The sequence below is a fragment of the Mycteria americana genome, chromosome 22 (genome assembly GCF_035582795.1).
Source record: "Mycteria americana isolate JAX WOST 10 ecotype Jacksonville Zoo and Gardens chromosome 22, USCA_MyAme_1.0, whole genome shotgun sequence".
Classification (NCBI taxonomy): domain Eukaryota; kingdom Metazoa; phylum Chordata; class Aves; order Ciconiiformes; family Ciconiidae; genus Mycteria; species Mycteria americana.
The window spans coordinates 7,265,746-7,289,358 of record NC_134386.1 but is presented as its reverse complement, the minus strand read 5'-3'; positions in this window follow the sequence as shown (position 1 = coordinate 7,289,358).

Below are 23,613 nucleotides of genomic sequence, written 5' to 3'. Positions count from 1 at the left end.
TCTGGCAGAGCCCGGCTGCCAAATTGGAAACGTCCAGAGATTGCGCCCACAGGAAAGCTGCCAGCACTGAAAGCTCTAGCTGGTTTTCACTGTCCCTTGGAACTGCATTCGCTGCCACACAGACATTCGCGCTCTGCTAAAGCATTGCTTCGTAATGGGGCAACACTCTGTATCTCTCTCTGGCAGAGCCCGGCTGCCAAATTGGAAACGTCCAGAGATTGCGCCCACAGGAAAGCTGCCAGCACTGAAAGCTCTAGCTGGTTTTCACTGTCCCTTGGAACTGCATTCGCTGCCACACAGACATTCGCGCTCTGCTAAAGCATTGCTTCGTAATGGGGCAACACTCTGTATCTCTCTCTGGCAGAGCCCGGCTGCCAAATTGGAAACGTCCAGAGATTGCGCCCACAGGAAAGCTGCCAGCACTGAAAGCTCTAGCTGGTTTTCACTGTCCCTTGGAACTGCATTCGCTGCCACACAGACATTCGTGCTCAGCTATAGCATTGCTTGGTAAGGGGGCAACATTCTTTATCTCTCTGTGGCAGAGCCCGGCTGCCAAATTGGAAACGTCCAGAGATTGCGCCCACAGGAAAGCTGCCAGCACTGAAAGCTCTAGCTGGTTTTCACTGTCCCTTGGAACTGCATTCGCTGCCACACAGACATTCGCGCTCTGCTAAAGCATTGCTTCGTAATGGGGCAACACTCTGTATCTCTCTCTGGCAGAGCCCGGCTGCCAAATTGGAAACGTCCAGAGATTGCGCCCACAGGAAAGCTGCCAGCACTGAAAGCTCTAGCTGGTTTTCACTGTCCCTTGGAACTGCATTCGCTGCCACACAGACATTCGCGCTCTGCTAAAGCATTGCTTCCTAATGGGGCAACACTCTGTATCTCTCTCTGGCAGAGCCCGGCTGCCAAATTGGAAACGTCCAGAGATTGCACCCACAGGAAAGCTGCCAGCACTGAAAGCTCTAGCTGGTTTTCACTGTCCCTTGGAACTGCATTCGCTGCCACACAGACATTCGCGCTCTGCTAAAGCATTGCTTCGTAATGGGGCAACACTCTGTATCTCTCTCTGGCAGAGCCCGGCTGCCAAATTGGAAACGTCCAGACATTGCGCCCACAGGAAAGCTGCCAGCACTGAAAGCTCTAGCTGGTTTTCACTGTCCCTTGGAACTGCATTCGCTGCCACACAGACATTCGTGCTCAGCTATAGCATTGCTTGGTAAGGGGGCAACATTCTTTATCTCTCTGTGGCAGAGCCCGGCTGCCAAATTGGAAACGTCCAGAGATTGCGCCCACAGGAAAGCTGCCAGCACTGAAAGCTCTAGCTGGTTTTCACTGTCCCTTGGAACTGCATTCGCTACCACACAGACATTCGCGCTCTGCTAAAGCGTTGCTTCGTAATGGGGCAACACTCTGTATCTCTCTCTGGCAGAGCCCGGCTGCCAAATTGGAAACGTCCAGAGATTGCGCCCACAGGAAAGCTGCCAGCACTGAAAGCTCTAGCTGGTTTTCACTGTCCCTTGGAACTGCATTCGCTGCCACACAGACATTCGCGCTCTGCTAAAGCTTTGCTTCGTAATGGGGCAACACTCTGTATCTCTCTCTGGCAGAGCCCGGCTGCCAAATTGGAAACGTCCAGAGATTGCGCCCACAGGAAAGCTGCCAGCACTGAAAGCTCTAGCTGGTTTTCACTGTCCCTTGGAACTGCATTCGCTGCCACACAGACATTCGCGCTCTGCTAAAGCATTGCTTCGTAATGGGGCAACACTCTGTATCTCTCTCTGGCAGAGCCCGGCTGCCAAATTGGAAACGTCCAGAGATTGCGCCCACAGGAAAGCTGCCAGCCCTGAAAGCTCTAGCTGGTTTTCACTGTCCCTTGGAACTGCATTCGCTGCCACACAGACATTCGCGCTCTGCTAAAGCATTGCTTCGTAATGGGGCAACACTCTGTATCTCTCTCTGGCAGAGCCCGGCTGCCAAATTGGAAACGTCCAGAGATTGCGCCCACAGGAAAGCTGCCAGCACTGAAAGCTCTAGCTGGTTTTCACTGTCCCTTGGAACTGCATTCGCTGCCACACAGACATTCGTGCTCAGCTATAGCATTGCTTGGTAAGGGGGCAACATTATTTATCTCTCTGTGGCAGAGCCCGGCTGCCAAATTGGAAACGTCCAGAGATTGCGCCCACAGGAAAGCTGCCAGCACTGAAAGCTCTAGCTGGTTTTCACTGTCCCTTGGAACTGCATTCGCTGCCACACAGACATTCGCGCTCTGCTAAAGCATTGCTTCGTAATGGGGCAACACTCTGTATCTCTCTCTGGCAGAGCCCGGCTGCCAAATTGGAAACGTCCAGAGATTGCGCCCACAGGAAAGCTGCCAGCACTGAAAGCTCTAGCTGGTTTTCACTGTCCCTTGGAACTGCATTCGCTGCCACACAGACATTCGCGCTCTGCTAAAGCATTGCTTCGTAATGGGGCAACACTCTGTATCTCTCTCTGGCAGAGCCCGGCTGCCAAATTGGAAACGTCCAGAGATTGCGCCCACAGGAAAGCTGCCAGCACTGAAAGCTCTAGCTGGTTTTCACTGTCCCTTGGAACTGCATTCGCTGCCACACAGACATTCGCGCTCTGCTAAAGCATTGCTTCCTAATGGGGCAACACTCTGTATCTCTCTCTGGCAGAGCCCGGCTGCCAAATTGGAAACGTCCAGAGATTGCACCCACAGGAAAGCTGCCAGCACTGAAAGCTCTAGCTGGTTTTCACTGTCCCTTGGAACTGCATTCGCTGCCACACAGACATTCGTGCTCAGCTATAGCATTGCTTGGTAAGGGGGCAACATTCTTTATCTCTCTGTGGCAGAGCCCGGCTGCCAAATTGGAAACGTCCAGAGATTGCGCCCACAGGAAAGCTGCCAGCACTGAAAGCTCTAGCTGGTTTTCACTGTCCCTTGGAACTGCATTCGCTGCCACACAGACATTCGCGCTCTGCTAAAGCATTGCTTCGTAATGGGGCAACATTCTGTATCTCTCTCTGGCAGAGCCCGGCTGCCAAATTGGAAACGTCCAGAGATTGCGCCCACAGGAAAGCTGCCAGCACTGAATGCTCTAGCTGGTTTTCACTGTCCCTTGGAACTGCATTCGCTGCCACACAGACATTCGCGCTCTGCTAAAGCATTGCTTCGTAATGGGGCAACACTCTGTATCTCTCTCTGGCAGAGCCCGGCTGCCAAATTGGAAACGTCCAGAGATTGCGCCCACAGGAAAGCTGCCAGCACTGAAAGCTCTAGCTGGTTTTCACTGTCCCTTGGAACTGCATTCGCTGCCACACAGACATTCGCGCTCTGCTAAAGCATTGCTTCGTAATGGGGCAACACTCTGTATCTCTCTCTGGCAGAGCCCGGCTGCCAAATTGGAAACGTCCAGAGATTGCGCCCACAGGAAAGCTGCCAGCACTGAAAGCTCTAGCTGGTTTTCACTGTCCCTTGGAACTGCATTCGCTGCCACACAGACATTCGCGCTCTGCTAAAGCATTGCTTCCTAATGGGGCAACACTCTGTATCTCTCTCTGGCAGAGCCCGGCTGCCAAATTGGAAACGTCCAGAGATTGCGCCCACAGGAAAGCTGCCAGCACTGAAAGCTCTAGCTGGTTTTCACTGTCCCTTGGAACTGCATTCGCTACCACACAGACATTCGCGCTCTGCTAAAGCGTTGCTTCCTAATGGGGCAACACTCTGTATCTCTCTCTGGCAGAGCCCGGCTGCCAAATTGGAAACGTCCAGAGATTGCGCCCACAGGAAAGCTGCCAGCACTGAAAGCTCTAGCTGGTTTTCACTGTCCCTTGGAACTGCATTCGCTGCCACACAGACATTCGCGCTCTGCTAAAGCATTGCTTCGTAATGGGGCAACACTCTATATCTCTCTCTGGCAGAGCCCGGCTGCCAAATTGGAAACGTCCAGAGATTGCGCCCACAGGAAAGCTGCCAGCACTGAAAGCTCTAGCTGGTTTTCACTGTCCCTTGGAACTGCATTCGCTGCCACACAGACATTCGCGCTCTGCTAAAGCATTGCTTCGTAATGGGGCAACACTCTGTATCTCTCTCTGGCAGAGCCCGGCTGCCAAATTGGAAACGTCCAGAGATTGCGCCCACAGGAAAGCTGCCAGCACTGAAAGCTCTAGCTGGTTTTCACTGTCCCTTGGAACTGCATTCGCTGCCACACAGACATTCGCGCTCTGCTAAAGCATTGCTTCGTAATGGGGCAACACTCTGTATCTCTCTCTGGCAGAGCCCGGCTGCCAAATTGGAAACGTCCAGAGATTGCGCCCACAGGAAAGCTGCCAGCACTGAAAGCTCTAGCTGGTTTTCACTGTCCCTTGGAACTGCATTCGCTGCCACACAGACATTCGCGCTCAGCTATAGCATTGCTTGGTAAGGGGGCAACATTCTTTATCTCTCTGTGGCAGAGCCCGGCTGCCAAATTGGAAACGTCCAGAGATTGCGCCCACAGGAAAGCTGCCAGCACTGAAAGCTCTAGCTGGTTTTCACTGTCCCTTGGAACTGCATTCGCTGCCACACAGACATTCGCGCTCTGCTAAAGCATTGCTTCGTAATGGGGCAACACTCTGTATCTCTCTCTGGCAGAGCCCGGCTGCCAAATTGGAAACGTCCAGACATTGCGCCCACAGGAAAGCTGCCAGCACTGAAAGCTCTAGCTGGTTTTCACTGTCCCTTGGAACTGCATTCGCTGCCACACAGACATTCGCGCTCTGCTAAAGCATTGCTTCGTAATGGGGCAACACTCTGTATCTCTCTCTGGCAGAGCCCGGCTGCCAAATTGGAAACGTCCAGAGATTGCGCCCACAGGAAAGCTGCCAGCACTGAAAGCTCTAGCTGGTTTTCACTGTCCCTTGGAACTGCATTCGCTGCCACACAGACATTCGCGCTCTGCTAAAGCATTGCTTCGTAATGGGGCAACACTCTGTATCTCTCTCTGGCAGAGCCCGGCTGCCAAATTGGAAACGTCCAGAGATTGCGCCCACAGGAAAGCTGCCAGCCCTGAAAGCTCTAGCTGGTTTTCACTGTCCCTTGGAACTGCATTCGCTGCCACACAGACATTCGCGCTCTGCTAAAGCATTGCTTCGTAATGGGGCAACACTCTGTATCTCTCTCTGGCAGAGCCCGGCTGCCAAATTGGAAACGTCCAGAGATTGCGCCCACAGGAAAGCTGCCAGCACTGAAAGCTCTAGCTGGTTTTCACTGTCCCTTGGAACTGCATTCGCTGCCACACAGACATTCATGCTCAGCTATAGCATTGCTTGGCAAGGGGGCAACACTCTGTATCTCTCTGTGGCAGAGCCCGGCTGCCAAATTGGAAACGTCCAGAGATTGCGCCCACAGGAAAGCTGCCAGCACTGAAAGCTGTAGCTGGTTTTCACTGTCCCTTGGAACTGCATTCGCTGCCACACAGACATTCGCGCTCTGCTAAAGCATTGCTTCGTAATGGGGCAACACTCTGTATCTCTCTCTGGCAGAGCCCGGCTGCCAAATTGGAAACGTCCAGACATTGCGCCCACAGGAAAGCTGCCAGCACTGAAAGCTCTAGCTGGTTTTCACTGTCCCTTGGAACTGCATTCGCTGCCACACAGACATTCGCGCTCTGCTAAAGCGTTGCTTCGTAATGGGGCAACACTCTGTATCTCTCTCTGGCAGAGCCCGGCTGCCAAATTGGAAACGTCCAGACATTGCGCCCACAGGAAAGCTGCCAGCACTGAAAGCTCTAGCTGGTTTTCACTGTCCCTTGGAACTGCATTCGCTGCCACACAGACATTCGCGCTCTGCTAAAGCATTGCTTCGTAATGGGGCAACACTCTGTATCTCTCTCTGACAGAGCCCGGCTGCCAAATTGGAAACGTCCAGACATTGCGCCCACAGGAAAGCTGCCAGCACTGAAAGCTCTAGCTGGTTTTCACTGTCCCTTGGAACTGCATTCGCTGCCACACAGACATTCGCGCTCTGCTAAAGCATTGCTTCCTAATGGGGCAACACTCTGTATCTCTCTCTGGCAGAGCCCGGCTGCCAAATTGGAAACGTCCAGACATTGCGCCCACAGGAAAGCTGCCAGCACTGAAAGCTCTAGCTGGTTTTCACTGTCCCTTGGAACTGCATTCGCTGCCACTCAGACATTCGCGCTCTGCTAAAGCATTGCTTCGTAATGGGGCAACACTCTGTATCTCTCTCTGGCAGAGCCCGGCTGCCAAATTGGAAACGTCCAGAGATTGCGCCCACAGGAAAGCTGCCAGCACTGAAAGCTCTAGCTGGTTTTCACTGTCCCTTGGAACTGCATTCGCTGCCACACAGACATTCGCGCTCTGCTAAAGCGTTGCTTCGTAATGGGGCAACACTCTGTATCTCTCTCTGGCAGAGCCCGGCTGCCAAATTGGAAACGTCCAGAGATTGCGCCCACAGGAAAGCTGCCAGCACTGAAAGCTCTAGCTGGTTTTCACTGTCCCTTGGAACTGCATTCGCTGCCACACAGACATTCGCGCTCTGCTAAAGCATTGCTTCCTAATGGGGCAACACTCTGTATCTCTCTCTGGCAGAGCCCGGCTGCCAAATTGGAAACGTCCAGAGATTGCGCCCACAGGAAAGCTGCCAGCACTGAAAGCTCTAGCTGGTTTTCACTGTCCCTTGGAACTGCATTCGCTGCCACACAGACATTCGTGCTCAGCTATAGCATTGCTTGGTAAGGGGGCAACATTCTTTATCTCTCTGTGGCAGAGCCCGGCTGCCAAATTGGAAACGTCCAGAGATTGCGCCCACAGGAAAGCTGCCAGCCCTGAAAGCTCTAGCTGGTTTTCACTGTCCCTTGGAACTGCATTCGCTGCCACACAGACATTCGCGCTCTGCTAAAGCATTGCTTCGTAATGGGGCAACACTCTGTATCTCTCTCTGGCAGAGCCCGGCTGCCAAATTGGAAACGTCCAGAGATTGCGCCCACAGGAAAGCTGCCAGCACTGAAAGCTCTAGCTGGTTTTCACTGTCCCTTGGAACTGCATTCGCTGCCACACAGACATTCGCGCTCTGCTAAAGCATTGCTTCGTAATGGGGCAACACTCTGTATCTCTCTCTGGCAGAGCCCGGCTGCCAAATTGGAAACGTCCAGAGATTGCGCCCACAGGAAAGCTGCCAGCACTGAAAGCTCTAGCTGGTTTTCACTGTCCCTTGGAACTGCATTCGCTGCCACACAGACATTCGCGCTCTGCTAAAGCATTGCTTCCTAATGGGGCAACACTCTGTATCTCTCTCTGGCAGAGCCCGGCTGCCAAATTGGAAACGTCCAGAGATTGCACCCACAGGAAAGCTGCCAGCACTGAAAGCTCTAGCTGGTTTTCACTGTCCCTTGGAACTGCATTCGCTGCCACACAGACATTCGCGCTCTGCTAAAGCATTGCTTCGTAATGGGGCAACACTCTGTATCTCTCTCTGGCAGAGCCTGGCTGCCAAATTGGAAACGTCCAGAGATTGCGCCCACAGGAAAGCTGCCAGCACTGAAAGCTCTAGCTGGTTTTCACTGTCCCTTGGAACTGCATTCGCTGCCACACAGACATTCGTGCTCAGCTATAGCATTGCTTGGTAAGGGGGCAACATTCTTTATCTCTCTGTGGCAGAGCCCGGCTGCCAAATTGGAAACGTCCAGAGATTGCGCCCACAGGAAAGCTGCCAGCACTGAAAGCTCTAGCTGGTTTTCACTGTCCCTTGGAACTGCATTCGCTGCCACACAGACATTCGCGCTCTGCTAAAGCGTTGCTTCGTAATGGGGCAACACTCTGTATCTCTCTCTGGCAGAGCCCGGCTGCCAAATTGGAAACGTCCAGAGATTGCGCCCACAGGAAAGCTGCCAGCACTGAAAGCTCTAGCTGGTTTTCACTGTCCCTTGGAACTGCATTCGCTGCCACACAGACATTCGCGCTCTGCTAAAGCATTGCTTCGTAATGGGGCAACACTCTGTATCTCTCTCTGGCAGAGCCCGGCTGCCAAATTGGAAACGTCCAGAGATTGCGCCCACAGGAAAGCTGTCAGCCCTGAAAGCTCTAGCTGGTTTTCACTGTCCCTTGGAACTGCATTCGCTGCCACACAGACATTCGTGCTCAGCTATAGCATTGCTTGGCAAGGGGGCAACATTCTTTATCTCTCTGTGGCAGAGCCCGGCTGCCAAATTGGAAACGTCCAGAGATTGCGCCCACAGGAAAGCTGCCAGCACTGAAAGCTCTAGCTGGTTTTCACTGTCCCTTGGAACTGCATTCGCTGCCACACAGACATTCGCGCTCTGCTAAAGCATTGCTTCGTAATGGGGCAACACTCTGTATCTCTCTCTGGCAGAGCCCGGCTGCCAAATTGGAAACGTCCAGAGATTGCGCCCACAGGAAAGCTGCCAGCACTGAAAGCTCTAGCTGGTTTTCACTGTCCCTTGGAACTGCATTCGCTGCCACACAGACATTCGCGCTCAGCTATAGCATTGCTTGGTAAGGGGGCAACATTCTTTATCTCTCTGTGGCAGAGCCCGGCTGCCAAATTGGAAACGTCCAGAGATTGCGCCCACAGGAAAGCTGCCAGCACTGAAAGCTGTAGCTGGTTTTCACTGTCCCTTGGAACTGCATTCGCTGCCACACAGACATTCGCGCTCTGCTAAAGCATTGCTTCGTAATGGGGCAACACTCTGTATCTCTCTCTGGCAGAGCCCGGCTGCCAAATTGGAAACGTCCAGAGATTGCGCCCACAGGAAAGCTGCCAGCACTGAAAGCTCTAGCTGGTTTTCACTGTCCCTTGGAACTGCATTCGCTGCCACACAGACATTCGCGCTCTGCTAAAGCATTGCTTCGTAATGGGGCAACACTCTGTATCTCTCTCTGGCAGAGCCCGGCTGCCAAATTGGAAACGTCCAGAGATTGCGCCCACAGGAAAGCTGCCAGCACTGAAAGCTCTAGCTGGTTTTCACTGTCCCTTGGAACTGCATTCGCTGCCACACAGACATTCGTGCTCAGCTATAGCATTGCTTGGTAAGGGGGCAACATTCTTTATCTCTCTGTGGCAGAGCCCGGCTGCCAAATTGGAAACGTCCAGAGATTGCGCCCACAGGAAAGCTGCCAGCACTGAAAGCTCTAGCTGGTTTTCACTGTCCCTTGGAACTGCATTCGCTGCCACACAGACATTCGCGCTCTGCTAAAGCATTGCTTCGTAATGGGGCAACACTCTGTATCTCTCTCTGGCAGAGCCCGGCTGCCAAATTGGAAACGTCCAGAGATTGCGCCCACAGGAAAGCTGCCAGCACTGAAAGCTCTAGCTGGTTTTCACTGTCCCTTGGAACTGCATTCGCTGCCACACAGACATTCGCGCTCTGCTAAAGCATTGCTTCGTAATGGGGCAACACTCTGTATCTCTCTCTGGCAGAGCCCGGCTGCCAAATTGGAAACGTCCAGAGATTGCGCCCACAGGAAAGCTGCCAGCACTGAAAGCTCTAGCTGGTTTTCACTGTCCCTTGGAACTGCATTCGCTGCCACACAGACATTCGCGCTCTGCTAAAGCATTGCTTCCTAATGGGGCAACACTCTGTATCTCTCTCTGGCAGAGCCCGGCTGCCAAATTGGAAACGTCCAGAGATTGCGCCCACAGGAAAGCTGCCAGCACTGAAAGCTCTAGCTGGTTTTCACTGTCCCTTGGAACTGCATTCGCTGCCACACAGACATTCGCGCTCTGCTAAAGCATTGCTTCGTAATGGGGCAACACTCTGTATCTCTCTCTGGCAGAGCCCGGCTGCCAAATTGGAAACGTCCAGAGATTGCGCCCACAGGAAAGCTGCCAGCACTGAAAGCTCTAGCTGGTTTTCACTGTCCCTTGGAACTGCATTCGCTGCCACACAGACATTCGTGCTCAGCTATAGCATTGCTTGGTAAGGGGGCAACATTCTTTATCTCTCTGTGGCAGAGCCCGGCTGCCAAATTGGAAACGTCCAGAGATTGCGCCCACAGGAAAGCTGCCAGCACTGAAAGCTCTAGCTGGTTTTCACTGTCCCTTGGAACTGCATTCGCTACCACACAGACATTCGCGCTCTGCTAAAGCGTTGCTTCGTAATGGGGCAACACTCTGTATCTCTCTCTGGCAGAGCCCGGCTGCCAAATTGGAAACGTCCAGAGATTGCGCCCACAGGAAAGCTGCCAGCACTGAAAGCTCTAGCTGGTTTTCACTGTCCCTTGGAACTGCATTCGCTGCCACACAGACATTCGCGCTCTGCTAAAGCTTTGCTTCGTAATGGGGCAACACTCTGTATCTCTCTCTGGCAGAGCCCGGCTGCCAAATTGGAAACGTCCAGAGATTGCGCCCACAGGAAAGCTGCCAGCACTGAAAGCTCTAGCTGGTTTTCACTGTCCCTTGGAACTGCATTCGCTGCCACACAGACATTCGCGCTCTGCTAAAGCATTGCTTCGTAATGGGGCAACACTCTGTATCTCTCTCTGGCAGAGCCCGGCTGCCAAATTGGAAACGTCCAGAGATTGCACCCACAGGAAAGCTGCCAGCACTGAAAGCTCTAGCTGGTTTTCACTGTCCCTTGGAACTGCATTCGCTGCCACACAGACATTCGCGCTCTGCTAAAGCATTGCTTCGTAATGGGGCAACACTCTGTATCTCTCTCTGGCAGAGCCCGGCTGCCAAATTGGAAACGTCCAGACATTGCGCCCACAGGAAAGCTGTCAGCCCTGAAAGCTCTAGCTGGTTTTCACTGTCCCTTGGAACTGCATTCGCTGCCACACAGACATTCGCGCTCTGCTAAAGCATTGCTTCGTAATGGGGCAACACTCTGTATCTCTCTCTGACAGAGCCCGGCTGCCAAATTGGAAACGTCCAGACATTGCGCCCACAGGAAAGCTGCCAGCACTGAAAGCTCTAGCTGGTTTTCACTGTCCCTTGGAACTGCATTCGCTGCCACACAGACATTCGCGCTCTGCTAAAGCATTGCTTCCTAATGGGGCAACACTCTGTATCTCTCTCTGGCAGAGCCCGGCTGCCAAATTGGAAACGTCCAGACATTGCGCCCACAGGAAAGCTGCCAGCACTGAAAGCTCTAGCTGGTTTTCACTGTCCCTTGGAACTGCATTCGCTGCCACTCAGACATTCGCGCTCTGCTAAAGCATTGCTTCGTAATGGGGCAACACTCTGTATCTCTCTCTGGCAGAGCCCGGCTGCCAAATTGGAAACGTCCAGAGATTGCGCCCACAGGAAAGCTGCCAGCACTGAAAGCTCTAGCTGGTTTTCACTGTCCCTTGGAACTGCATTCGCTGCCACACAGACATTCGCGCTCTGCTAAAGCGTTGCTTCGTAATGGGGCAACACTCTGTATCTCTCTCTGGCAGAGCCCGGCTGCCAAATTGGAAACGTCCAGAGATTGCGCCCACAGGAAAGCTGCCAGCACTGAAAGCTCTAGCTGGTTTTCACTGTCCCTTGGAACTGCATTCGCTGCCACACAGACATTCGTGCTCAGCTATAGCATTGCTTGGTAAGGGGGCAACATTCTTTATCTCTCTGTGGCAGAGCCCGGCTGCCAAATTGGAAACGTCCAGAGATTGCGCCCACAGGAAAGCTGCCAGCCCTGAAAGCTCTAGCTGGTTTTCACTGTCCCTTGGAACTGCATTCGCTGCCACACAGACATTCGCGCTCTGCTAAAGCATTGCTTCGTAATGGGGCAACACTCTGTATCTCTCTCTGGCAGAGCCCGGCTGCCAAATTGGAAACGTCCAGAGATTGCGCCCACAGGAAAGCTGCCAGCACTGAAAGCTCTAGCTGGTTTTCACTGTCCCTTGGAACTGCATTCGCTGCCACACAGACATTCGCGCTCTGCTAAGGCATTGCTTCGTAATGGGGCAACACTCTGTATCTCTCTCTGGCAGAGCCCGGCTGCCAAATTGGAAACGTCCAGAGATTGCGCCCACAGGAAAGCTGCCAGCACTGAAAGCTCTAGCTGGTTTTCACTGTCCCTTGGAACTGCATTCGCTGCCACACAGACATTCGCGCTCTGCTAAAGCATTGCTTCCTAATGGGGCAACACTCTGTATCTCTCTCTGGCAGAGCCCGGCTGCCAAATTGGAAACGTCCAGAGATTGCGCCCACAGGAAAGCTGCCAGCACTGAAAGCTCTAGCTGGTTTTCACTGTCCCTTGGAACTGCATTCGCTGCCACACAGACATTCGCGCTCTGCTAAAGCATTGCTTCGTAATGGGGCAACACTCTGTATCTCTCTCTGGCAGAGCCTGGCTGCCAAATTGGAAACGTCCAGAGATTGCGCCCACAGGAAAGCTGCCAGCACTGAAAGCTCTAGCTGGTTTTCACTGTCCCTTGGAACTGCATTCGCTGCCACACAGACATTCGTGCTCAGCTATAGCATTGCTTGGTAAGGGGGCAACATTCTTTATCTCTCTGTGGCAGAGCCCGGCTGCCAAATTGGAAACGTCCAGAGATTGCGCCCACAGGAAAGCTGCCAGCACTGAAAGCTCTAGCTGGTTTTCACTGTCCCTTGGAACTGCATTCGCTGCCACACAGACATTCGCGCTCTGCTAAAGCGTTGCTTCGTAATGGGGCAACACTCTGTATCTCTCTCTGGCAGAGCCCGGCTGCCAAATTGGAAACGTCCAGAGATTGCGCCCACAGGAAAGCTGCCAGCACTGAAAGCTCTAGCTGGTTTTCACTGTCCCTTGGAACTGCATTCGCTGCCACACAGACATTCGCGCTCTGCTAAAGCATTGCTTCGTAATGGGGCAACACTCTGTATCTCTCTCTGGCAGAGCCCGGCTGCCAAATTGGAAACGTCCAGAGATTGCACCCACAGGAAAGCTGCCAGCACTGAAAGCTCTAGCTGGTTTTCACTGTCCCTTGGAACTGCATTCGCTGCCACACAGACATTCGCGCTCTGCTAAAGCATTGCTTCGTAATGGGGCAACACTCTGTATCTCTCTCTGGCAGAGCCCGGCTGCCAAATTGGAAACGTCCAGACATTGCGCCCACAGGAAAGCTGCCAGCACTGAAAGCTCTAGCTGGTTTTCACTGTCCCTTGGAACTGCATTCGCTGCCACACAGACATTCGTGCTCAGCTATAGCATTGCTTGATAAGGGGGCAACATTCTTTATCTCTCTGTGGCAGAGCCCGGCTGCCAAATTGGAAACGTCCAGAGATTGCGCCCACAGGAAAGCTGCCAGCACTGAAAGCTCTAGCTGGTTTTCACTGTCCCTTGGAACTGCATTCGCTGCCACTCAGACATTCGCGCTCTGCTAAAGCATTGCTTCGTAATGGGGCAACACTCTGTATCTCTCTCTGGCAGAGCCCGGCTGCCAAATTGGAAACGTCCAGAGATTGCGCCCACAGGAAAGCTGCCAGCCCTGAAAGCTCTAGCTGGTTTTCACTGTCCCTTGGAACTGCATTCGCTGCCACACAGACATTCGCGCTCTGCTAAAGCATTGCTTCGTAATGGGGCAACACTCTGTATCTCTCTCTGGCAGAGCCCGGCTGCCAAATTGGAAACGTCCAGAGATTGCGCCCACAGGAAAGCTGTCAGCCCTGAAAGCTCTAGCTGGTTTTCACTGTCCCTTGGAACTGCATTCGCTGCCACACAGACATTCGCGCTCTGCTAAAGCATTGCTTCGTAATGGGGCAACACTCTGTATCTCTCTCTGACAGAGCCCGGCTGCCAAATTGGAAACGTCCAGACATTGCGCCCACAGGAAAGCTGCCAGCACTGAAAGCTCTAGCTGGTTTTCACTGTCCCTTGGAACTGCATTCGCTGCCACACAGACATTCGCGCTCTGCTAAAGCATTGCTTCCTAATGGGGCAACACTCTGTATCTCTCTCTGGCAGAGCCCGGCTGCCAAATTGGAAACGTCCAGACATTGCGCCCACAGGAAAGCTGCCAGCACTGAAAGCTCTAGCTGGTTTTCACTGTCCCTTGGAACTGCATTCGCTGCCACTCAGACATTCGCGCTCTGCTAAAGCATTGCTTCGTAATGGGGCAACACTCTGTATCTCTCTCTGGCAGAGCCCGGCTGCCAAATTGGAAACGTCCAGAGATTGCGCCCACAGGAAAGCTGCCAGCACTGAAAGCTCTAGCTGGTTTTCACTGTCCCTTGGAACTGCATTCGCTGCCACACAGACATTCGCGCTCTGCTAAAGCGTTGCTTCGTAATGGGGCAACACTCTGTATCTCTCTCTGGCAGAGCCCGGCTGCCAAATTGGAAACGTCCAGAGATTGCGCCCACAGGAAAGCTGCCAGCACTGAAAGCTCTAGCTGGTTTTCACTGTCCCTTGGAACTGCATTCGCTGCCACACAGACATTCGCGCTCTGCTAAAGCATTGCTTCCTAATGGGGCAACACTCTGTATCTCTCTCTGGCAGAGCCCGGCTGCCAAATTGGAAACGTCCAGAGATTGCGCCCACAGGAAAGCTGCCAGCACTGAAAGCTCTAGCTGGTTTTCACTGTCCCTTGGAACTGCATTCGCTGCCACACAGACATTCGTGCTCAGCTATAGCATTGCTTGGTAAGGGGGCAACATTCTTTATCTCTCTGTGGCAGAGCCCGGCTGCCAAATTGGAAACGTCCAGAGATTGCGCCCACAGGAAAGCTGCCAGCCCTGAAAGCTCTAGCTGGTTTTCACTGTCCCTTGGAACTGCATTCGCTGCCACACAGACATTCGCGCTCTGCTAAAGCATTGCTTCGTAATGGGGCAACACTCTGTATCTCTCTCTGGCAGAGCCCGGCTGCCAAATTGGAAACGTCCAGAGATTGCGCCCACAGGAAAGCTGCCAGCACTGAAAGCTCTAGCTGGTTTTCACTGTCCCTTGGAACTGCATTCGCTGCCACACAGACATTCGCGCTCTGCTAAAGCATTGCTTCCTAATGGGGCAACACTCTGTATCTCTCTCTGGCAGAGCCCGGCTGCCAAATTGGAAACGTCCAGAGATTGCACCCACAGGAAAGCTGCCAGCACTGAAAGCTCTAGCTGGTTTTCACTGTCCCTTGGAACTGCATTCGCTGCCACACAGACATTCGCGCTCTGCTAAAGCATTGCTTCGTAATGGGGCAACACTCTGTATCTCTCTCTGGCAGAGCCTGGCTGCCAAATTGGAAACGTCCAGAGATTGCGCCCACAGGAAAGCTGCCAGCACTGAAAGCTCTAGCTGGTTTTCACTGTCCCTTGGAACTGCATTCGCTGCCACACAGACATTCGTGCTCAGCTATAGCATTGCTTGGTAAGGGGGCAACATTCTTTATCTCTTTGTGGCAGAGCCCGGCTGCCAAATTGGAAACGTCCAGAGATTGCGCCCACAGGAAAGCTGCCAGCACTGAAAGCTCTAGCTGGTTTTCACTGTCCCTTGGAACTGCATTCGCTGCCACACAGACATTCGCGCTCTGCTAAAGCGTTGCTTCGTAATGGGGCAACACTCTGTATCTCTCTCTGGCAGAGCCCGGCTGCCAAATTGGAAACGTCCAGAGATTGCGCCCACAGGAAAGCTGCCAGCACTGAAAGCTCTAGCTGGTTTTCACTGTCCCTTGGAACTGCATTCGCTGCCACACAGACATTCGCGCTCTGCTAAAGCATTGCTTCGTAATGGGGCAACACTCTGTATCTCTCTCTGGCAGAGCCCGGCTGCCAAATTGGAAACGTCCAGAGATTGCGCCCACAGGAAAGCTGCCAGCACTGAAAGCTCTAGCTGGTTTTCACTGTCCCTTGGAACTGCATTCGCTGCCACACAGACATTCGCGCTCTGCTAAAGCATTGCTTCGTAATGGGGCAACACTCTGTATCTCTCTCTGGCAGAGCCCGGCTGCCAAATTGGAAACGTCCAGAGATTGCGCCCACAGGAAAGCTGCCAGCACTGAAAGCTCTAGCTGGTTTTCACTGTCCCTTGGAACTGCATTCGCTGCCACACAGACATTCGCGCTCTGCTAAAGCATTGCTTCGTAATGGGGCAACACTCTGTATCTCTCTCTGGCAGAGCCCGGCTGCCAAATTGGAAACGTCCAGAGATTGCGCCCACAGGAAAGCTGCCAGCACTGAAAGCTCTAGCTGGTTTTCACTGTCCCTTGGAACTGCATTCGCTGCCACACAGACATTCGTGCTCAGCTATAGCATTGCTTGGTAAGGGGGCAACATTCTTTATCTCTCTGTGGCAGAGCCCGGCTGCCAAATTGGAAACGTCCAGAGATTGCGCCCACAGGAAAGCTGCCAGCCCTGAAAGCTCTAGCTGGTTTTCACTGTCCCTTGGAACTGCATTCGCTGCCACACAGACATTCGCGCTCTGCTAAAGCATTGCTTCGTAATGGGGCAACACTCTGTATCTCTCTCTGGCAGAGCCCGGCTGCCAAATTGGAAACGTCCAGAGATTGCGCCCACAGGAAAGCTGCCAGCACTGAAAGCTCTAGCTGGTTTTCACTGTCCCTTGGAACTGCATTCGCTGCCACACAGACATTCGCGCTCTGCTAAAGCATTGCTTCCTAATGGGGCAACACTCTGTATCTCTCTCTGGCAGAGCCCGGCTGCCAAATTGGAAACGTCCAGAGATTGCGCCCACAGGAAAGCTGCCAGCCCTGAAAGCTCTAGCTGGTTTTCACTGTCCCTTGGAACTGCATTCGCTGCCACACAGACATTCGCGCTCTGCTAAAGCATTGCTTCCTAATGGGGCAACACTCTGTATCTCTCTCTGGCAGAGCCCGGCTGCCAAATTGGAAACGTCCAGACATTGCGCCCACAGGAAAGCTGCCAGCACTGAAAGCTCTAGCTGGTTTTCACTGTCCCTTGGAACTGCATTCGCTGCCACTCAGACATTCGCGCTCTGCTAAAGCATTGCTTCGTAATGGGGCAACACTCTGTATCTCTCTCTGGCAGAGCCCGGCTGCCAAATTGGAAACGTCCAGAGATTGCGCCCACAGGAAAGCTGCCAGCACTGAAAGCTCTAGCTGGTTTTCACTGTCCCTTGGAACTGCATTCGCTGCCACACAGACATTCGCGCTCTGCTAAAGCGTTGCTTCGTAATGGGGCAACACTCTGTATCTCTCTCTGGCAGAGCCCGGCTGCCAAATTGGAAACGTCCAGAGATTGCACCCACAGGAAAGCTGCCAGCACTGAAAGCTCTAGCTGGTTTTCACTGTCCCTTGGAACTGCATTCGCTGCCACACAGACATTCGCGCTCTGCTAAAGCACTGCTTCCTTATGGGGCAACACTCTGTATCTCTCTCTGGCAGAGCCCGGCTGCCAAATTGGAAACGTCCAGAGATTGCGCCCACAGGAAAGCTGCCAGCACTGAAAGCTCTAGCTGGTTTTCACTGTCCCTTGGAACTGCATTCGCTGCCACACAGACATTCGTGCTCAGCTATAGCATTGCTTGGTAAGGGGGCAACATTCTTTATCTCTCTGTGGCAGAGCCCGGCTGCCAAATTGGAAACGTCCAGAGATTGCGCCCACAGGAAAGCTGCCAGCACTGAAAGCTCTAGCTGGTTTTCACTGTCCCTTGGAACTGCATTCGCTGCCACACAGACATTCGCGCTCTGCTAAAGCATTGCTTCCTAATGGGGCAACACTCTGTATCTCTCTCTGGCAGAGCCCGGCTGCCAAATTGGAAACGTCCAGAGATTGAGCCCACAGGAAAGCTGCCAGCACTGAAAGCTCTAGCTGGTTTTCACTGTCCCTTGGAACTGCATTCGCTGCCACACAGACATTCGCGCTCTGCTAAAGCATTGCTTCCTAATGGGGCAACACTCTGTATCTCTCTCTGGCAGAGCCCGGCTGCCAAATTGGAAACGTCCAGAGATTGCACCCACAGGAAAGCTGCCAGCACTGAAAGCTCTAGCTGGTTTTCACTGTCCCTTGGAACTGCATTCGCTGCCACACAGACATTCGCGCTCTGCTAAAGCATTGCTTCGTAATGGGGCAACACTCTGTATCTCTCTCTGGCAGAGCCTGGCTGCCAAATTGGAAACGTCCAGAGATTGCGCCCACAGGAAAGCTGCCAGCACTGAAAGCTCTAGCTGGTTTTCACTGTCCCTTGGAACTGCATTCGCTGCCACACAGACATTCGTGCTCAGCTATAGCATTGCTTGGTAAGGGGGCAACATTCTTTATCTCTCTCTGGCAGAGCCCGGCTGCCAAATTGGAAACGTCCAGAGATTGCGCCCACAGGAAAGCTGCCAGCACTGAAAGCTCTAGCTGGTTTTCACTGTCCCTTGGAACTGCATTCGCTGCCACACAGACATTCGCGCTCTGCTAAAGCATTGCTTTGTAATGGGGCAACACTCTGTATCTCTCTCTGGCAGAGCCCGGCTGCCAAATTGGAAACGTCCAGAGATTGCGCCCACAGGAAAGCTGCCAGCACTGAAAGCTCTAGCTGGTTTTCACTGTCCCTTGGAACTGCATTCGCTGCCACACAGACATTCGCGCTCTGCTAAAGCATTGCTTCGTAATGGGGCAACACTCTGTATCTCTCTCTGGCAGAGCCCGGCTGCCAAATTGGAAACGTCCAGAGATTGCGCCCACAGGAAAGCTGTCAGCCCTGAAAGCTCTAGCTGGTTTTCACTGTCCCTTGGAACTGCATTCGCTGCCACACAGACATTCGCGCTCTGCTAAAGCATTGCTTCGTAATGGGGCAACACTCTGTATCTCTCTCTGGCAGAGCCCGGCTGCCAAATTGGAAACGTCCAGAGATTGCGCCCACAGGAAAGCTGCCAGCACTGAAAGCTCTAGCTGGTTTTCACTGTCCCTTGGAACTGCATTCGCTGCCACACAGACATTCGTGCTCAGCTATAGCATTGCTTGGCAAGGGGGCAACATTCTTTATCTCTCTGTGGCAGAGCCCGGCTGCCAAATTGGAAACGTCCAGAGATTGCGCCCACAGGAAAGCTGCCAGCACTGAAAGCTCTAGCTGGTTTTCACTGTCCCTTGGAACTGCATTCGCTGCCACACAGACATTCGCGCTCTGCTAAAGCATTGCTTCGTAATGGGGCAACACTCTGTATCTCTCTCTGGCAGAGCCCGGCTGCCAAATTGGAAACGTCCAGAGATTGCGCCCACAGGAAAGCTGCCAGCACTGAAAGCTCTAGCTGGTTTTCACTGTCCCTTGGAACTGCATTCGCTGCCACACAGACATTCGCGCTCTGCTAAAGCATTGCTTCGTAATGGGGCAACACTCTGTATCTCTCTCTGGCAGAGCCCGGCTGCCAAATTGGAAACGTCCAGAGATTGCGCCCACAGGAAAGCTGCCAGCCCTGAAAGCTCTAGCTGGTTTTCACTGTCCCTTGGAACTGCATTCGCTGCCACACAGACATTCGTGCTCAGCTATAGCATTGCTTGGTAAGGGGGCAACATTCTTTATCTCTCTGTGGCAGAGCCCGGCTGCCAAATTGGAAACGTCCAGAGATTGCGCCCACAGGAAAGCTGCCAGCCCTGAAAGCTCTAGCTGGTTTTCACTGTCCCTTGGAACTGCATTCGCTGCCACACAGACATTCGCGCTCTGCTAAAGCATTGCTTCGTAATGGGGCAACACTCTGTATCTCTCTCTGGCAGAGCCCGGCTGCCAAATTGGAAACGTCCAGAGATTGCGCCCACAGGAAAGCTGCCAGCACTGAAAGCTCTAGCTGGTTTTCACTGTCCCTTGGAACTGCATTCGCTGCCACACAGACATTCGCGCTCTGCTAAAGCATTGCTTCCTAATGGGGCAACACTCTGTATCTCTCTCTGGCAGAGCCCGGCTGCCAAATTGGAAACGTCCAGAGATTGCGCCCACAGGAAAGCTGCCAGCACTGAAAGCTCTAGCTGGTTTTCACTGTCCCTTGGAACTGCATTCGCTGCCACACAGACATTCGCGCTCTGCTAAAGCATTGCTTCGTAATGGGGCAACACTCTGTATCTCTCCCTGGCAGAGCCCGGCTGCCAAATTGGAAACGTCCAGAGATTGCGCCCACAGGAAAGCTGCCAGCACTGAAAGCTCTAGCTGGTTTTCACTGTCCCTTGGAACTGCATTCGCTGCCACACAGACATTCGCGCTCTGCTAAAGCATTGCTTCGTAATGGGGCAACACTCTCTATCTCTCTCTGGCAGAGCCCGGCTGCCAAATTGGAAACGTCCAGAGATTGCGCCCACAGGAAAGCTGCCAGCCCTGAAAGCTCTAGCTGGTTTTCACTGTCCCTTGGAACTGCATTCGCTGCCACACAGACATTCGCGCTCTGCTAAAGCATTGCTTCGTAATGGGGCAACACTCTGTATCTCTCTCTGGCAGAGCCCGGCTGCCAAATTGGAAACGTCCAGAGATTGCGCCCACAGGAAAGCTGCCAGCACTGAAAGCTCTAGCTGGTTTTCACTGTCCCTTGGAACTGCATTCGCTGCCACACAGACATTCGTGCTCAGCTATAGCATTGCTTGGTAAGGGGGCAACATTCTTTATCTCTCTGTGGCAGAGCCCGGCTGCCAAATTGGAAACGTCCAGAGATTGCGCCCACAGGAAAGCTGCCAGCCCTGAAAGCTCTAGCTGGTTTTCACTGTCCCTTGGAACTGCATTCGCTGCCACACAGACATTCGCGCTCTGCTAAAGCATTGCTTCGTAATGGGGCAACACTCTGTATCTCTCTCTGGCAGAGCCCGGCTGCCAAATTGGAAACGTCCAGACATTGCGCCCACAGGAAAGCTGCCAGCACTGAAAGCTCTAGCTGGTTTTCACTGTCCCTTGGAACTGCATTCGCTGCCACACAGACATTCGCGCTCTGCTAAAGCATTGCTTCGTAATGGGGCAACACTCTGTATCTCTCTCTGGCAGAGCCCGGCTGCCAAATTGGAAACGTCCAGAGATTGCGCCCACAGGAAAGCTGCCAGCACTGAAAGCTCTAGCTGGTTTTCACTGTCCCTTGGAACTGCATTCGCTGCCACACAGACATTCGCGCTCTGCTAAAGCATTGCTTCGTAATGGGGCAACACTCTGTATCTCTCTCTGGCAGAGCCCGGCTGCCAAATTGGAAACGTCCAGAGATTGCGCCCACAGGAAAGCTGCCAGCCCTGAAAGCTCTAGCTGGTTTTCACTGTCCCTTGGAACTGCATTCGCTGCCACACAGACATTCGCGCTCTGCTAAAGCATTGCTTCGTAATGGGGCAACACTCTGTATCTCTCTCTGGCAGAGCCCGGCTGCCAAATTGGAAACGTCCAGAGATTGCGCCCACAGGAAAGCTGCCAGCACTGAAAGCTCTAGCTGGTTTTCACTGTCCCTTGGAACTGCATTCGCTGCCACACAGACATTCATGCTCAGCTATAGCATTGCTTGGCAAGGGGGCAACACTCTGTATCTCTCTGTGGCAGAGCCCGGCTGCCAAATTGGAAACGTCCAGAGATTGCGCCCACAGGAAAGCTGCCAGCACTGAAAGCTGTAGCTGGTTTTCACTGTCCCTTGGAACTGCATTCGCTGCCACACAGACATTCGCGCTCTGCTAAAGCATTGCTTCGTAATGGGGCAACACTCTGTATCTCTCTCTGGCAGAGCCCGGCTGCCAAATTGGAAACGTCCAGACATTGCGCCCACAGGAAAGCTGCCAGCACTGAAAGCTCTAGCTGGTTTTCACTGTCCCTTGGAACTGCATTCGCTGCCACACAGACATTCGCGCTCTGCTAAAGCGTTGCTTCGTAATGGGGCAACACTCTGTATCTCTCTCTGGCAGAGCCCGGCTGCCAAATTGGAAACGTCCAGACATTGCGCCCACAGGAAAGCTGCCAGCACTGAAAGCTCTAGCTGGTTTTCACTGTCCCTTGGAACTGCATTCGCTGCCACACAGACATTCGCGCTCTGCTAAAGCATTGCTTCGTAATGGGGCAACACTCTGTATCTCTCTCTGACAGAGCCCGGCTGCCAAATTGGAAACGTCCAGACATTGCGCCCACAGGAAAGCTGCCAGCACTGAAAGCTCTAGCTGGTTTTCACTGTCCCTTGGAACTGCATTCGCTGCCACACAGACATTCGCGCTCTGCTAAAGCATTGCTTCGTAATGGGGCAACACTCTGTATCTCTCTCTGGCAGAGCCCGGCTGCCAAATTGGAAACGTCCAGACATTGCGCCCACAGGAAAGCTGCCAGCACTGAAAGCTCTAGCTGGTTTTCACTGTCCCTTGGAACTGCATTCGCTGCCACTCAGACATTCGCGCTCTGCTAAAGCATTGCTTCGTAATGGGGCAACACTCTGTATCTCTCTCTGGCAGAGCCCGGCTGCCAAATTGGAAACGTCCAGAGATTGCGCCCACAGGAAAGCTGCCAGCACTGAAAGCTCTAGCTGGTTTTCACTGTCCCTTGGAACTGCATTCGCTGCCACACAGACATTCGCGCTCTGCTAAAGCGTTGCTTCGTAATGGGGCAACACTCTGTATCTCTCTGTGGCAGAGCCCGGCTGCCAAATTGGAAACGTCCAGAGATTGCGCCCACAGGAAAGCTGCCAGCACTGAAAGCTCTAGCTGGTTTTCACTGTCCCTTGGAACTGCATTCGCTGCCACACAGACATTCGCGCTCTGCTAAAGCATTGCTTCCTAATGGGGCAACACTCTGTATCTCTCTCTGGCAGAGCCCGGCTGCCAAATTGGAAACGTCCAGAGATTGCGCCCACAGGAAAGCTGCCAGCACTTAAAGCTCTAGCTGGTTTTCACTGTCCCTTGGAACTGCATTCGCTGCCACACAGACATTCGTGCTCAGCTATAGCATTGCTTGGTAAGGGGGCAACATTCTTTATCTCTCTGTGGCAGAGCCCGGCTGCCAAATTGGAAACGTCCAGAGATTGCGCCCACAGGAAAGCTGCCAGCCCTGAAAGCTCTAGCTGGTTTTCACTGTCCCTTGGAACTGCATTCGCTGCCACACAGACATTCGCGCTCTGCTAAAGCATTGCTTCGTAATGGGGCAACACTCTGTATCTCTCTCTGGCAGAGCCCGGCTGCCAAATTGGAAACGTCCAGAGATTGCGCCCACAGGAAAGCTGCCAGCACTGAAAGCTCTAGCTGGTTTTCACTGTCCCTTGGAACTGCATTCGCTGCCACACAGACATTCGCGCTCTGCTAAAGCATTGCTTCGTAATGGGGCAACACTCTGTATCTCTCTCTGGCAGAGCCCGGCTGCCAAATTGGAAACGTCCAGAGATTGCGCCCACAGGAAAGCTGCCAGCACTGAAAGCTCTAGCTGGTTTTCACTGTCCCTTGGAACTGCATTCGCTGCCACACAGACATTCGCGCTCTGCTAAAGCATTGCTTCCTAATGGGGCAACACTCTGTATCTCTCTCTGGCAGAGCCCGGCTGCCAAATTGGAAACGTCCAGAGATTGCACCCACAGGAAAGCTGCCAGCACTGAAAGCTCTAGCTGGTTTTCACTGTCCCTTGGAACTGCATTCGCTGCCACACAGACATTCGCGCTCTGCTAAAGCATTGCTTCGTAATGGGGCAACACTCTGTATCTCTCTCTGGCAGAGCCTGGCTGCCAAATTGGAAACGTCCAGACATTGCGCCCACAGGAAAGCTGCCAGCACTGAAAGCTCTAGCTGGTTTTCACTGTCCCTTGGAACTGCATTCGCTGCCA